Here is a 16957-nt window from a genome sequence, read left to right on the forward strand (position 1 = left end):
TTTTTTATCATCTCGCGGCAAGGGGGAGCCAGATGGTGTCGGAGGTGTTTTGAAAAGGTTAGCAAATCACTATGTCACATCCTGATTCAGAAACCTTCTTTAAAGTACTAGGAGATAATAGTAAAATCTAAATGTTTTTTGTAACCGAGGAAGACGTAAATGAAATGTCTGAAAAGCTGCCTAAGGAATCTCTTAAGACCATCAAAGGTACCAGAGATATACACCAAGTAAAAACTTCAGAAAAAAATTCAATCAAGTACAAGCAGCTGTATTGTTTTTGTAAGGAAAATAACCTTGCAACAGGCGACCTTTGTACCTAGCGAATCGTTTAGTTTTAGTGATAAAGAAGAACAAGTGACTTGTAATAAGAAGAAGCGAAAGCAAAGTCGTTAAAGGAAATAATCATTTGATTCTTCTATTGAAGAAGATGATGTATATCAAGACTCAGATGAATAAATGGAATGGAAGTTTATAAGGAATGGAAGACTCCAAGAGAATTCAAGAAGATGAAGATGATTGATTTGGACCCTGACATTTTACAAACTCCATGTCGCACTGAATTTGCATAAGACACATTTGTGTTTGTTGACTTACTAGGTGCGTATAGAAACACTGCATATCAAAACAGTTTAAGTTTATACCTTTTTAATTTAAAAATAGTTTTGTGACACCCCTCCACCTAGAAGCCAAGGGGTCCAAGTACAAAAAACATTTATTTTAAATAATTCTAGTCAAAGATAGAAAAAAATAATAGGTCACGTCTTAAGTTTAGTAGGTTTTCTTTTATTATTTAGTTTCCCAACAGCATAGATCATCATTAAAACGTACACATCTATGTTTTTTTTTATATATACACATACATATTTTTACGAACTTAAAGTATACAATGTTTTTTTTCTGTTGCACTTAGATCTCTTGTACACCTGCACTTGTACCCCTTGTCTTCTAGGTGGAGGGGTGTCACAAAACTATTTTTAAATTAAAAAGGTACATTTCTTTATATTAAAACCTAAAAACAAAACAAACAAGTGAAAGTACAAATCACATCATGCAAAAAGTACAACTTCTTATGTATTGGTATTATTCATCCTCATCTGTTTCATAAAGATTGTCCAGAGCATCGTCTTCTTCATCTCCATCTCCCAAGTATGCTTCTTCGCCATGCTGATTTGCTTCTTGGAATTTATCAGGTTGCTCGATTACGTTTTTCAATGCCTAACAAAATGGATGATGGATGGGCGGTACAAAAAGGATGATGGATAAGCGGTACAAACTGGAGAAGCTCAATCAGATTTTTCACCTTTTGTGGCTTTAGCTTAGGCCTAATCATTGCTGGTTAAAGAGTTGGGAGCTTGGCATGAAGTTTTCCAACGTCATTTTATCTCAAGCTCATGTGAGCAAACGGCTCCAGGTTTCCCGCTGAACTCTTGTAAAATAATAGGCTTGGAGAGCTCTTTTTAAATATAAGAATTTGCATTTTCCTTATACCCTTTACCTTTCTGGGGAATATTTGGTTTAGAGCCTCAATGTTGATAAAGTCTTCATCTCTAATCTTATAAACAATACATTTTCGGTTTGTTGATGCCGCTAGGTTTACCCAATCGACAGGAACATACATGTCTGTTGTTTTTTCTTCTTCTTAATCTCTATGTGGCCAAGTCTCGGCCACATTTGTTATAAGAGTGGCCAGGTACAAAATAATGCTGGGTGACCGTCTCAATACCTGTGTTTCTTATGATGTAAAGCCAAAATTTTGATGTTAAGTGGTTTTTGTTTTGGCCACCGCAATTGCCAGCAAACGCCTCAATGTGTTTTATTTAGCTAGGAAGGGTCTCAACAAATTTTAGAAGTCCGACCATGATTTCTTGACATCCCCTGTTGGCTTGGTCAATAAATTTTCGGTTTGTTGATGCCACTAGGTTTACCCAATCGTCATGAACACACATGTCTCTGTTGTTTTTTCTTCTTCTTAATCTCTATGTGGCCAAAGTCTCGGTCACATTCGTTATAAGAGTGGCCAGGTACAAAGTAATGCTGGGTGACCGTCTCAATACCTGTGTTTCTTATGAGTAGCCAAAATTTTGATGTTAAGTGGCTTTTGTTTTGGCCAACGCAATCGGCAGCAAACGCCTCAATGTGTTTTATGCAGCAAGGAAGGGTCTCAATAAATTTTAGAAGGCAGCTCATAATTCTTTTACATCCCCTGTTAGTTGGCTTGGTCTTCGTGTCACATTTACATGTTTCCACTGCAGTCTTTTAGGTTATGTATGTTAAGGTACATAGTTGTCGCATGTAGTATGCTAGAGTTCCTTACGTCTGGTGTTGGTGACAGGTGTACGTCAAAGACCTGTTGGCCGTAGCGCAGGCGCACAAAGCAGCCTGCACGTTTTTTTCGTCTGACCGCAACGCATGCGCCTAGGATCGTCGATCCAAACAAAACTGCCGCGACGCCCTCGACAGTTAAGTTCGTCTTACTCGCATTCGAATAACGGTTTTTACGAGTGGGGTGGTTGAGAACTTGTGTCTTGTGTTTATTGGATTATTAGCATGATACAACGTTTAGTATTGACTTAATTACAAGTTTAGTAAACAACTGTCAGTGTGAATGTATTATTTAAACTTCGACATTTCAACTGATTTTTTATATAATACCGTCCTTAAATATTTTATTTCAGGAGATATATTTCAGTACAGATATTTTATTTCCTAAATATTTTAAATATTATCAATACTTGAGGCATATAGAACCAAAAGCAGGTAAGTCACCTGAACCAAATTTTCTAGGAGAAGCCTAAAACTGTATCATATACTTGCCAGCAATCAATATACATACTTTTAACCTTAAAAAATAGTGAAAAAATCATTGTTTGTTATAAAATAAAATTATATGGGTGTTTCCACATCAGATTTTGCGATAAAATGCTTTGAAATTGGAGATACCTGGATTTGGAAAAAAAAAATGGATTTACTTGTTTTTGGAACTTCATTAAGAGATTTACTTGGTTATGAAAGTTACTTTTGAGATGGTCACTGATTATCATGGTTTGGTGAAACAAAATAAAGCATTTAAATTATTTGGAAACATTATCATTACCTGGCATAGTATTAGTAGGCTAAATTAAAATCTTTATAAAGCACTGCCTCTTGGTAAGGAAAATAAAAAAGACACATTTTTTGCTTAAAAAGATGTATTTTATTACCTGCAGAAAACAAAAATCACAAAAGCAATATCAATAAAACACAATAAGAATCCTTGTTCTTAAATAAGTATTAAAATTCAGTTTTTCTTCGTTGTTTTTTTTTCACAACAACAAGTTGTAGGCTTTCGTTACACTCTTAGTTCGGAGGATTCCTCCATTGGTTCACATAGAGGATCTTCTTGATCTCCTTCGTCACCATCATCAGGTTGCAAAGGACATGATACAACTTGTCTGTAATATGACAGGTTTTCATTTTCTGCCCATCACAAAAGCAATATCAATAAAACACAATAAGAATCCTTGTTCTTAAATAAGTATTAAAATTCAGTTTTTCTTCGTTGTTTTTTTTTCACAACAACAAGTTGTAGGCTTTCGTTACACTCTTAGTTCGGAGGATTCCTCCATTGGTTCACATAGAGGATCTTCTTGATCTCCTTCGTCACCATCATCAGGTTGCAAAGGACATGATAAAACTTGTCTGTAATATGACAGGTTTTCATTTTCTGCCCATTTCTCGCCGTAGTGGATTTTCAAAAGTCTCTCAACATTTTTTAGTTTTGCTGCCTTCACTTTGTTTCCAGGCTGTATGATACTTGGATGGATGTTCCGAATAGTCTGCCCTGATGCAGTAATAGACTTAAAACAGTTCTGGTCAGTTTTATAAAGTTCTTCACCTTTGACTAATACATTCGACGAATTCTTGGCTGACCGTTTTAAAACAAATCTCTTCCACTTAGAAATTTTAAAATGCAGTTTGCTTGTCTCCTTTATTTTGTTTTTCACCTCATCTCTCCAGTCATAAATAGGACAGTCATTTTTTACAGCTACGACAGTGGCATGATTTTGTATAGCCTCTAGGTATTGTTCGGGGTTGTCAATAACTTCGTGTCGACGCAAATCCTTTTCAATGTTACCGAAGACACGGTCAGGGGGTATAAAAGAGTGTCCTCTTACAGGAAACACAAGTTCAACCAACTTGATATTTTCAGGTGCATTCTTCAATAGCCAAACACAAGTCATCACCAAAATCATTCGGTTCTTATTTTGGCCACCGCAGCCATCGGCAACAAGCAGTAATTTACTTGCAGTGTCCGGGAAATTCAATTGTGTTAAGAAATAAAATAAAAAACTTGCGATTTCATTTGAACTTTTTTCATATTGGTCCTCCGGCCAGCAGTAGCTAAAACAGTTTTCCTTGGTAAGGTTAGACTTGGAGTGGCCTTTTACAATCGTACAGTTATACAGGTAGAGTTGTCTTAGGTAGTAAGCCTCTTGGTCTTGTACTTTGGGAAGAACTAAATTCTTCTGGCAATCAAAGGAAACTATTATTACATTTGGACTTTTCTCCCTCAAAAAATCATAGAAAGCTTTAGCACGAAGTTTGTGCACTCTTTTTTCTATTAGTAATGTATTCTTCTTAGCAATGTCCTTTTCAGCTTTAATTCTCTCACCAAACTCAAGGCATATAGAACACATATCAGTTCTTGGGTGACCAAATCCCAAATTGAATTTAGTATTAAAAATATGTCGAAAGTAAGAACTCTTCACCTTTAGACTTTCTTCTGCTTGGGCGTCATACACTCTAAACAGTTTATTGATTGATAATTGAGATGGTAGATACTTCCTCAAGCTTTTTCCTCTGCAGTAATGAGATTCGATACAGTGCAACGATGAAATAAACTTTACGACTGCTTCTTTCTTGGGAAGGTATTGTTGTGATTTTTTGTCACCACCACGTTTGTCTTTTTTAACTTGCCCTGTTTTAAAACCAGCTTTATTGATGTTATCGACTCGACTATTGGTGATGCCTAGTATGTTTATAAAGGCATTTTTGCACACTGGAATTATTGATAGAGTGTCATAGGCCCTCACAAAATACTTCGTTGAAAACATTCTATGTTCTTTTTCGCCGGTTTTTGTCCTTCTTCTTTTGATAGGCTTAGAAGCACAATGAGATAAGATAAAATTATCTTGTATATATTTTTCCTTTGATTCGTAGAATGCTGCATGAAATTTCTTTAGTTAAGACATTTTTAGGGTTCGGCACTTGTAGGCCTTAGTTTTGTGGTTACAATTCGGGTACACAGGCATGTTGTGAGGAGAGTACCTACAAAAAACAAACTGTGTTAGAGCCTAGGGCCTATTAAATGGGACTTGATGCTGAGGCAGTGCTTTCATGAATCGCGTAGAAGTAAATTATAGGCCTAAACTCTAAAACTTTATGGGAACAAAAATTCTAGTCCTAGGCCTATGATAAAAGTATAAGGGATTACCTGTTTCGTTTGGCTACGTTCTTCTTCCACTTATCCTCTTGCCTTGGCCGTTTTCTAGCCTTTTTAGGGCTTACAATAGAAGCAGTGGAGGAGAAACTGCTGTCCATATTAGTAAAATATCTAAATTATATTTAAGTTGAACTAATTAAAACACACGCTCACGGGATAAGCTCAGATAACCAACACACAGCACAGAACAACAGACAGCTCACTGTAACAGCTGGTGGGAGGAGCTGTATTCTGATTGGCTGCAATGGAGATACCTGTTGTTGGTTTGGACTGTCAATGGATTTACCTTTATTTGTTTCTAACAGCAGTTTTCAACAGAAAAAAAGGTCTGGATGTATATTTATTCGTCACTAACCATTTGGACAGGCTTATAGATCTGTTTCCGATGTATTATAAACAGCTGCCACCTCAATTTCGACAAAAATGTGACTTACCTGCTTTTGGAACTATATGCCTCACTTATTAATAATATTTTATTTATTAATATAATAAATAAAATATGCTTTATTTCGGGAGATATTATATTTTGTAAAGAATAATAATGATATTATCTGATATTATTATATTATTCAGACCGAGATCAGTGGTATTTGATTTTGAATTTTAAGGGTTTTTTGGTAAAAATATTATTTCGATTCTTTTTTAATTCGACAATTTATAGGGTCTCGCTAGTTCCTTCCGAGCGAGAACCATAATTCCTACCAATTCTAAAACCTCCTTTGAGATAGCCTGTATTTCAACCACAGGACATCCGTACCTCCATCATTCCCTAAAATCCGCTAGTTCCTTCCGAGCGAGAACCATAATTCCTACCAATTCTAAAACCTCCTTTGAGATAGCCTGTATTTCAACCACAGGACATCCGTACCTCCATCATTCCCTAAAATCCGCTAGTTCCTTCCGAGCGAGAACCATAATTCCTACCGATTCTAAAACCTCCTTTGAGATAGCCTGTATTTCAACCACAGGACATCCGTACCTCCATCATTCCCTAAAATCGGTATTAGTGGGGTAAATTATATTAATCTTGTATTTTAAATAGGTAGTTGAGGACAGCAGACCGATACATTGCGATGGCGTTGTTTTCTTCAGAACATCCGTTCTAATGAAATTCCCGTGGGAACTCTTTAATACAGCTATGCATGTAAAGTCAGGTTATCAAGGTTGACTTCTCAAAACCACGTGTCATAGAGGTTCCGAGTTGCCTCGTGTGATTTGAAAAAGGGCGTATTCTATTGAAGTTGTTTTAATAGAAAAAGTCGTATTATAGAGGTTAATTTAAGATTGAGTGTTATGAGTTTTTCAAGGGGATTTGACAAGTGGAATTGTAATCAAGGTTGTCGTGTAAACGCGAGTTTCTACTGTAAATCGGGTTCCAAATTTTCAAACCACTACACTAGAAAAGATAACCATAATAGGGAATATTCAAGCTCGAAGCTTAACATTTCTAATATGTTTCAACTTTATACAGAATTGGTACAGAATGGAGGAAATGAAATTGATCCTGTGAAAGAGTATTATTACAGACACGTGTTCAACAACTCATTTAAATAACTTTAACATTTAACTCATTTAACGATTCCATATGCCTCAGAAAGTTACATGCAAAAGATGTGATGATTACAAACAAAATTTTGATCTGGAGCAAAACCAATAAAAAAGCCAGTACTTAAAAGAGATCATGTTCTCCATTTAGCTAAAGCTGAAAAAGCTCGTGATAGCCTAAAAGCGGACAGCACACTAGCCAAAGGAAATGAAAATGTCTGCACATTGACTATCGATCTGCATAAAGCCTTTCCGTTCCCAAAATTAACAGTTTCTGAAGCCTACTATCGTTGAAACATGTATTTCTACAACCTAGGAGCACACGATGTAGGGAAACTTAGGGTGCATGTACGTTTGGGATTAGACAACGGCAAGCAAGGGATCACAAGAGATTTCTGCATGCCTTATTAAGCGTTTGAAGTTAAACCCTTGTAAAAATATCATTACCTATATACAGTGACACCTGTGAGGGACAGAACCGCAACATCAATGTTGCTTTGAGTTTGATAAAGCTGACTTAAGAAACTAATGACATTGAAACCATTGATAGACCGCTGTTCATGGTTTCAGCGCACTCGTATTTGACTTGTGATGCAGATTTTGACGACATTGAGCAAGCTGCTGCAAGAAACCATATTGTTTATACACCAGAGGACAGGTACTGTATCATCATTACTGCAAGAAAGAAAGTAAATTCTTGTTAGTAAGAATGGACGGTGATAACTTCCTAAGTATTGACAAATTGACTAAAGCAGTAACCAAACGGAAACAGATTTAAAGGGAGATTAAGTCAACTGGCTCAAAATGCAATGGTTACGTTTTACTAAAGGAAATGAGTACTTCATTCAATATAAGTACAATCTTGACCAAGACATGCCCTTTGATGAAATAGACTTGAAACCTACAAAACAAGGTCGTCCACAAAGTCTAGCTTTCATCAAACAAATAAAATTGTATGATATGCCCAGAATAATGTCCGCCCTCAAAAAAGATTATCTAGGGATAAACTTCAATCATAGATACTGTTATTTTATGTGGCAGACAGAATATTACGCTTAGCGGCCATAGAGATTATGGCGAGTTCTCTATAAAATCTAAACCTATTAAAAAAGAGGGTAATTTTAGAGCTCTTTTGAGAGCGAGAATCGAAGCGGGGATCAAGATTTAAAAAATCACTTTGAGTAATGTGGCCGAAACGCCACATATATAAGTTGGAATTTATTTCCAAAATCAAATAATTGACGCTTGTAACAAGATTGTAATTGAAAAATAGCAAGTGAAGTTAAAGAAGTTAAGTTTTTCAGCATTCTTGCAGATCAAACCTCTGATGTTTCAACAGTTGAATAGTTTTCGTTGTGCCTACGTTATGTAACATGTAATGCTGCAAATGAATACACAATTTGGGAGCAGTTTCTCAAGTTCACGCCTCTAACCTCTACCATAGCGAGTTAGCAAAACCCTTAATAAGAAGCTCATCCCACAGCACTATATGTGCATTGCGCTTCTCATAGCCTTTACCTGGCGTTATCAAACGCTTCTGAAGTTGTATCAGTCTGAAATTGCTTTGGAATAGTGGAGGAGATATATATTTTTTTTACACTCCTAAAAGACTGGCAGTTTTACAAGAAAAGATTGAATACGAGGTAAATATTGAAACCAACAGGAAAAAGCTTCTGCAGCTTTGCCCTACTACCTGGGTACAGAGACATGATGCTGTTTTTGTTACGAAGGAACTGCTACAACCTGTTGAAGTAGCGTTAGAGAAGATCAAAAACTGGAATGATAGGGACTCTTTCTTCCGGAGCTGTAATATTCCTTACGTCAAGGTGAATTTACAGTTTCTCCCTTAGCATCAGAAAAGCTTCTTGGTTACACCGTTAACCTGAGCAAGAAGCTGCAAAAAATACGAAATTAAGTTAAGCCCAAAAAAAATTCTTAGTTAATGATGCACAAAACTGTGTTGAAAAGAACCCAGTCACACTAGTAACCATGGAGATATAGAGCAGTTCAATTTAGTATTTAAAAGAGAAAGGGCCTCAGTCCGGGACTGAGTACCTTTCTCTCTGTTTTTCCTGCTCTTGACAACAACCTCTATGGAATGACTGGCAATTGCATTGGAATCCAATTGCCAGGATTTCGGACTGAAATGACACTGCTTTGCTGGTTCTGTTTTGTGTTATTTTAAATCTAGGTTATTTTATAATAATTGTAATAAACAAAGTTTTGGGATGAAATTATGTCAAAATTAGTCACAAACACAAGTTTGCATCGACATCGGACGAGTATATGTCATCTGGATCGATGCCAATGCCTTCTCGATTGAGTACCTAGTAGCCGCTCACACTTGGCTCAAACTGAGCCAACCTCGGCTTGGCTCGTTATGTTTCACTTTTCGCTTGGGACTTGGGGTAGATTAGCAAAGATTAGCCGAAAGTAAAAGTGAAGAGACAAAAACATATGTATTCAGAATAATACATAATGTACAGAATGGCGTCAGATATACACGTCATATTTAATCTTACAATTTCAATACACATGAGTTAGGAGACGGCTTAGCCTCAAGCCAAGTGTGAGTGACGACTATGAATAAGACAACAGTCGGTAAGTAAAAGAAAATCAAAGACGAATAAAACAATTACACTGTATGACATTTTATTTTCCCCCTTTACCTTTCTATGTTCTCTTTCAGATTTCTGTAAGTGAACTTCTACAGCTTATAATTTTTCCCATCGATGCTTCAAACAGGTAAGAGGCAAGATTAAAGGCTAGTTACACTTTACAAAAACCATCCACCTTCCAATAAGCTTAGTTTATATTATATCCTTAAAATGCGGTTAGTTCGATGGACAAATAAGTCATACTTAAAATTTAAAACAACGCCAGAAGGAAGTAGGCTGTGTTAGTTTCAGTTCATAATACTACCGAAAGCCTTCGTGAAACTACTTAATGGTCTGAATGATCAATGAGCTTATCAGTTTTGCAACAATCTAAGTAAGATACCTACCTCCAAGAACCATTGTTGGACACATCCTCAAACCCTTTGGAATGGTGGAAACAGAACTCTGCCCGTTTTCCTACACTAGAAAAGACTGTCAAACAATACATTGGTATTCCTGCAACTGAGGTTGCAAGCGAGAGAGTTTTCTCTGCTGCTGGGATGGTAGTGAACGAAAAGAGGGAGCGTCTTTTAACACAACATGTTGAAGAGCTGGTGTTTTTGCAGCAAAATTTGAAACGGAATAAATAAATATCCACTGATCTCAGATATTCTTGTTTGAATTTGATTATTTCTTTGCCTTATTATTATTTCCATAGTTTAAATTTATTTTGCGATTGGTATTTTTTTTTACTATTGTACCCGAATTTTACCCGAACTGAGTTTTTCTGAAAATACCCGACCCGAGCTCGACCGAGATAAAATAGTAAAACCCGACCCGACCAAAATGTTTACCACCCGACCCGAACCCGACCCGAGTTTAAAAAATGCTACCCGCACACCCCTAGTTATTTATCAACTTTTTTTAAAGATTTTTTTAACCGATCAGCATTTCATTGCTATACAGGTTAGGTATAATATAAGAAAGACAAACATAACATTATTAATTACATTAACATGGTTAGAGGTCAGCTTAGCCCCTGATGACAAAGACAAAGTGTTCAAGTTTAAGGTTAGATAAACGTAACGCTTTTATTGTTTATTGATATTGATTCAGTACTAGTTTGAGTAAATTTAATTAATAAGTTGAAGATCAAAATGGAAGAAGACTCCAAAGGAAAGAAGAGGAAGGTCAATCGAAGAAAAATCTCCATAGTTAAAGGGGAACAGTATGTTAATTCAAAAGGGAATATAGTTCCTGCAGTTGTTCCAGGACCTTTTTGCAGGTAAGAAAAGAGAAATTTGCTTTTTAAAAGCCATTCTGAAACCTATGTTGTAGTAGGCCTATGTTTCAACAACATATTTTGTGTTTCAAAAATGTTTGGTAGGCTATTCAGATTGAAGGCAAAGACCTTCTATGGTACAATATACAGGCCCGAACCACTGCCAGTTCGATCGAAAAATATAAGGAATTAGGAGAACTTGTGAAATTCTGCTCCAAAATTGCAGCTGAGAGATTTTGATCTAACCTTAAGCACAGTCCAAAATCAAAAAAAGTTACTTAACCATTGTAATGAATCTTTTGAAATGTGTCATTTTTACCTCATACTGCTACGAAGAATAGATATTGTAGATATTTGAAATCCATAATAAGTAAAGACTTTTAATCAAGTGGTAAGTGTTATACCATCACTCGCCAACAAGATTGCAAAAAAAATTCTATTGTGGCTGTCCTAAAGGATGCTTTGCATCAATCACAGAAAATGAAAAGTGGATGCAATTTGAAAATTTTCCTAAGATTGGAGATTTTGCTAAACGAAATGCGTTTTATTTGGTCTTGTACATCAAGCTCCGATACGATGTAGACGCCCACGCTCTGGAACAAAAGGTGAAAGGAAAGGTGCAAGCATGTTAGAACGATGAAAATGTAGTTCTAGACATAGGAACTTGCTCACCTCATATTGTGAACGGAGCTTACTAAACTGCTTATGCTAAATCTGATTGGAAATTGAACACATTTTTACGACCCCTCTACAGATAATTTAAAAATTATCCATTCAGAAAAGCTATGTACTGCCAATTAACAGGTTCAAAAACATTTAAAAAAAAATTTGTGCTGTGAGGTGGACTGAAAAATAAGATGTTATTCGCAGAAGTTTAGAAATAGTACCTTTTGAGGCTGTACTTAGAAAAAAATACCAATCCTCCTGAAACTGAGAATTTTAAAATCGTTCAAATCTTAGTATATAGTGATAAGACTTTGGAAGCAAAGCTCCACTTTTCTGCCATGTTAGCAGAGGAATTGGAAGAGTTTTTTATATGCTTTCAAAGAAATGACGCCTTGTTGCCTTATCTCTAACAACAAATTTGCAATGTAATGAAAACTCTGCCCATTCGTAAATTAAAATAAATTGATGTAAACAAAGACGAAAATCTCAAGTCAATGGACAATGTGGAAATTGGCTTTGGAGCTAAAGCATCACTAAAATATGTTAAAAAACTGGACGAGAAGAGATTCTAAGCAGACTCAAAAAACTATTTCTGATTATTTTGTTTCTAAAAATGATGGAAAAAGCGCTCTAAATAAAAGAATTGTGTTAGAAGCGTCATGCCTTAACCTATCTGTCATGCTGAATGAAGAAGTGAGGTGTTCTAGGATAAAAGTAGCCGTTGAAGAACTGATGGTCCATTCTCAAACTACACATTCAGAAGAAGATGTGATTCACTAGATTCAGCCAGTATCTTAAAATTTGGGAAGAAGACAAGACTCAACATCTACTGAGAGGATTTAATTGAAAGAAAGACAACTTAGATGTGATGTTTCGCACATTGTTTGATTCAACTGAAGTGAAGAAGTCAACACTGCAATAAAAAATTTAATTTTGAGGTTTTTAGTTTTCACGGAAATGCCGCCGTTGAAAGAAGTTTTCTTTACATCAAGAATTTTATCGTTGAAAATTTGCACGAGACTTCTCTGATTTCTCAATGGCCCGACTATATTCTCAACCCTCCAGGTTAGTTTGACCCATTTTTGTTTTATACTGACAAAAACAATTAATAAAAATCATAATCCGAGTCGGTTACTCATCAAAGTAAGTTAACTAATCCAAATAAGTCTATTTTTGTATACAAGTATTGAAAGTGATTTTTTTGGCAAATATTTGCTATACAAGTTCACTTGATAAAAAATTAACGTTCTCTGAAATAATTGTTCGTCCATTGTGTGGGTTCGTGAGCACTGTACTGTATGCGCCTATTTATTAGGCCTAGTAGGCCTATAATAATGGTTATAGGCCTACTAGACTTAACCAAATAGCATTTAATCAAATGCATTTTCAATAAAAAAAAACATAATTTTAGAGTTGGTTGGTTACATTGCCTTACAAATTAATATAGGTAGGCCTATGTGTTTCTTTTGAGAGTAAAGTTGGGTTTTATGGATTAGTTTCCTCATGTCAGATCATATTTTCTAGGAGGGTTGTCATCATTGGTCATCAATAAGCAAATTATGGCAGCTTTTAGAAATTCATATGTTAGGAGGGGGGAGGATCTCAAACAAAATAAACGGTATAAGCATTCTGACACATACTTTCTCCCATAAGCTCGCTAACAACTTTTATCATGGGTAAGCGGTAAGAGTAAATTGCAAAAGTTGCAATAACTTTCGAGTCTTAATAATTGTTATAGCAATGGCGTGCTGTACTATTTTTTTAGAATTATAAGGACCATAACTTATTAATTTTGATCAAAACCATATTTCCCATTTTTTAACCATATTTTTATTTAAAGGACTATAACTATAAAATACCATAATATAACAAAAAAATCAGATTTTTTTGGTTATTATATGGTCAAATCCTGAAATCGGAATTGACAGTGGTTTTGATGCTGATATTCTTGACTACATTGAACCCGACTCTGACTCTGGACTTTTAGATTTCTCGAGTGGTTACAGCGATTTTTACAGCCCTCATATAAGTGAATCACTTCACAAGTAGACGATTTCACAGTTGAACAACAAACAAATGAACCAGGTAGGACTACCCCAGAACCTCAAATATTTACTCGAGATCCATGGGATAGGGTTTACCCTCCCGAACCAGAAAATGACATAAGAACTGAGTTTAGAGCGAGGCAAACAGGGCCTAAGGTCTTACCTCCCAGAAATGGTCCTCCACTAGATTACCTTTTACTATTTTTGACCGCTCGTTTTTGCAATTGTTAGCCAGAGAAACTAACTCTTATGGAAGAGTTATCGCTGCAAAGCGTGCTACCCTGAGCCCAAAATCACGTTTTATAAAATGGACAAATTAATGTCGAATGATCGAATTGAACAAATTCTTTGCAATTCTAATAAACATGGGCCTAACAGTGAAAAATAATGTCACCCACTACTGGGACACAAGGAGCTCACAATGCTGCCCATTTTATTGCAAGCAAATAACAGTGAACCGCTTTGCCCTGATAAGTTCCTTTTTGCACATGATCTCAGCTCGAGATGTTCCTAGAGACGACCCAAACTATGATCCATGGTTGAAAGTGAGATGGCTCTTAGACCATGTCAATTCTCAGTCCAAGAGACACTTCATTGCTTCACAAGATGTCTGTAGGCCTATAGACGAAAGTCTTATAGGTATAAAGAATCGCTGCACTTTTATACAATACTTATTCAATAAGAAGCACAAGCAGTACGGTATAAAAAAGTTTGAAGTATGCGACAGTAATACAAGTTATGTATTACATATTGAAATTTGCAGATGAGGGTCAAAATTGTGAACTGAGGGAGAGTTTTGTTGTGGGACTAAATCCCGACAGTCCATTAATTGATAATCCCAATGTTGAATTTGTTAATGATAATATTGTTGCTAATGATACCAATGTCCAGTTCATTGTGGACAGCATTCATAATGAATATGCAGAAACACAGGGTCAGTGGAAAAATACACGAACTTTACCGAAGATTCACGATTGTGTCGGCCAAGAACAAGTACACACTTAAGCTACTGACCCCCTAGAAATTTTAAGTACTTTATTTGACAGCCAACTTATTGAGCAAATTTGTTTTTGGATTAACAAACGTGCTGATTCGGTTAGAGCAAACCCCTTATCACGTCATTCTAACTTGAATAACTGATTTCCTGTGGATGCAGAACTGAAAAAGTTTCTAGGGCTCTGTATGCTGATGGCCAATTTAAATTTCCCAAGTATTCGTCACTTCTGGTCCACATCGCCGTTGTATGAGCACCCCATTTTTGAGGAAACAATAAGCAGGAACAGTTTTCAAGTAATTTTGCAGTGCATTTGTTTTTATGATGCTGATAGTGATGCCACTGAACATAAGCTTCATAAAATTGACAATATGCTTACTTATGTTTTAACTAAGTTAAGTTGTTTAGCCCTGGCAAAAATCTGTCTCTTGATGAGGCCATGATACTGTGGAGGGGAGTCTTTCTTTTAGACAGTACATAAAGAACAAGAGACATAAATATGAAATTAAATTGTATGAACTGTGCACCCGTGATGAATTTATTTTGAACATATTAATTTACACAGGCAAAGGAACAATCGTACATGAAGGCAAAGGTCATACACATGAGGTTGTCAAGAGACTGATGGAAAATTATCTTGGAGAAGGACATTCATTCTTTTTAGATAATTTCTACATCAGCGTTGCACTTTCTGAAGGTCTAATGGAAAAACAGACCAACATGTGCGGAACCCTCAAGCAAAACCGAGAAGACAATTCTGCAGCTTTAATTCAGCAAAAATTGAAGTAAGGGGAAGTATCAGCAGACAAAAAGGGGACATAACGATCATGAAGTGGAGGGATAAAAGAAATGTATTGACAATATCAACAACTAACGGACTCGAGTTTGTGGTTGTGACAAATAGGTGGGGAAATCCAGTAAACAAACCAAGCATGGTAGTTGCATATAACAAATATATGAGTGTCATTGATAGGAGTGATCACATGATCAGCTACAACTCAACCCCCCCCCCCCCAAAAAAAAAAGTCTAAGATGTTATGTACAAGTTTTTTACAGATGGCGTGGTAATTTGTCTCCTATTGTTATTACATTGTTTTCTAAATATTGACAGCTTTTTTCAGATATAAAGATTTGTTCATATCCCGTGCATCTTTTTTGGACGAATGTTACTCACCAGCTATTAAAGCAAAGTACTGTGCCGTATTCTTTCCCATAATATGTATACTGTTAACATGATGCAATAACATATCCAAGCTTAAAAAGGGGGGTCGGATGACTTTTCGGGTCAAAATTATGAATTTTTTTTTTTTATCTAATTAAATTCCTTGTAGTTTTCTGCGCATTTTGATATGTAATTTACTTAATTCCGACTATTATTACCATAGTTACAAGCAAATATGTAAAGATATGCACTCACATTTTCCGGCCCTCAACGAGTAAAAACCATTCTCATACATATACTTTCGGAATTCTAACTCATGCAGGTGATATTACATTCTGTTGGGTTGGTAGTAAAGCTCTCTGTCTAGTGGTGTCTGTCTAGTGTCTGCTGCTACGATCATCTGTGATTGTTTTGTGTTGGTGTAAAACTTTTACAGTTTGTTTAGTGAGTGAATAACTTTTGTTTTTGAAGTATTTTCTTTCAAAATGCCTAGATTAAAACCTACTTTTAAAACTAGAGCTAAAGTGTTCACTGGCAGAAGAAATCCTGGTGGTAAAGTAAATAGTAGGCCTAATGTAGTTTCTGAAAACTTGCTTCTTGGGTTAGGCCTGGATCCTAGGCCTAGTTCTGATGCAACTCCTCAAAATCCACAAAATGTTGTGTTGCAAAAAGAGAGCTCCTCCAAGAGGAAGATTGGTCCTCAGATAAATAATTACAAACAGTATAAAGGGAGTTGTAGCTTTGAAGGAGGCTGTAATGATATTGTAAACCTTGGTAAAATAGAACTGTTGTTGAGTAAGATAGCGGTGTGTAATCGATGCGGAGGCTCGGTTTCAGTTTGTACTTCAAATCGTCAAGGACTCAGTGTAAATATTCATATCAAGTGTAATTCTTGTGCCTATGAAGTGAGTGAATACAATAGTAACAAACTGCAGGAATGTAAAGGTAAGACTGAGGTGAACATTAGGTTAGCCTATGCATTCCGCAGTATTGGCAAAGCTGACTATGCCGCTAAAGTAGTGTGTGGTATTATGAATTTACCTAGGCCTCCTGCCTTCAAATATTACACTAAAGTTTTGGGAAATGCTGCTAAAGAGGTATGTGATGCATCGATGAGAGAAGCTGCTGAGGAAGTAGTAGGTTTAGAAGAAAATGACAGCGATCGTGACATCACGGCAATCTTT

This window comes from Macrosteles quadrilineatus, unplaced genomic scaffold (genome assembly GCF_028750875.1).
Source record: "Macrosteles quadrilineatus isolate MER2022 unplaced genomic scaffold, UCM_ALF_1.0 Scaffold_27__1_contigs__length_1626561, whole genome shotgun sequence".
Lineage (NCBI taxonomy): Eukaryota > Metazoa > Arthropoda > Insecta > Hemiptera > Cicadellidae > Macrosteles > Macrosteles quadrilineatus.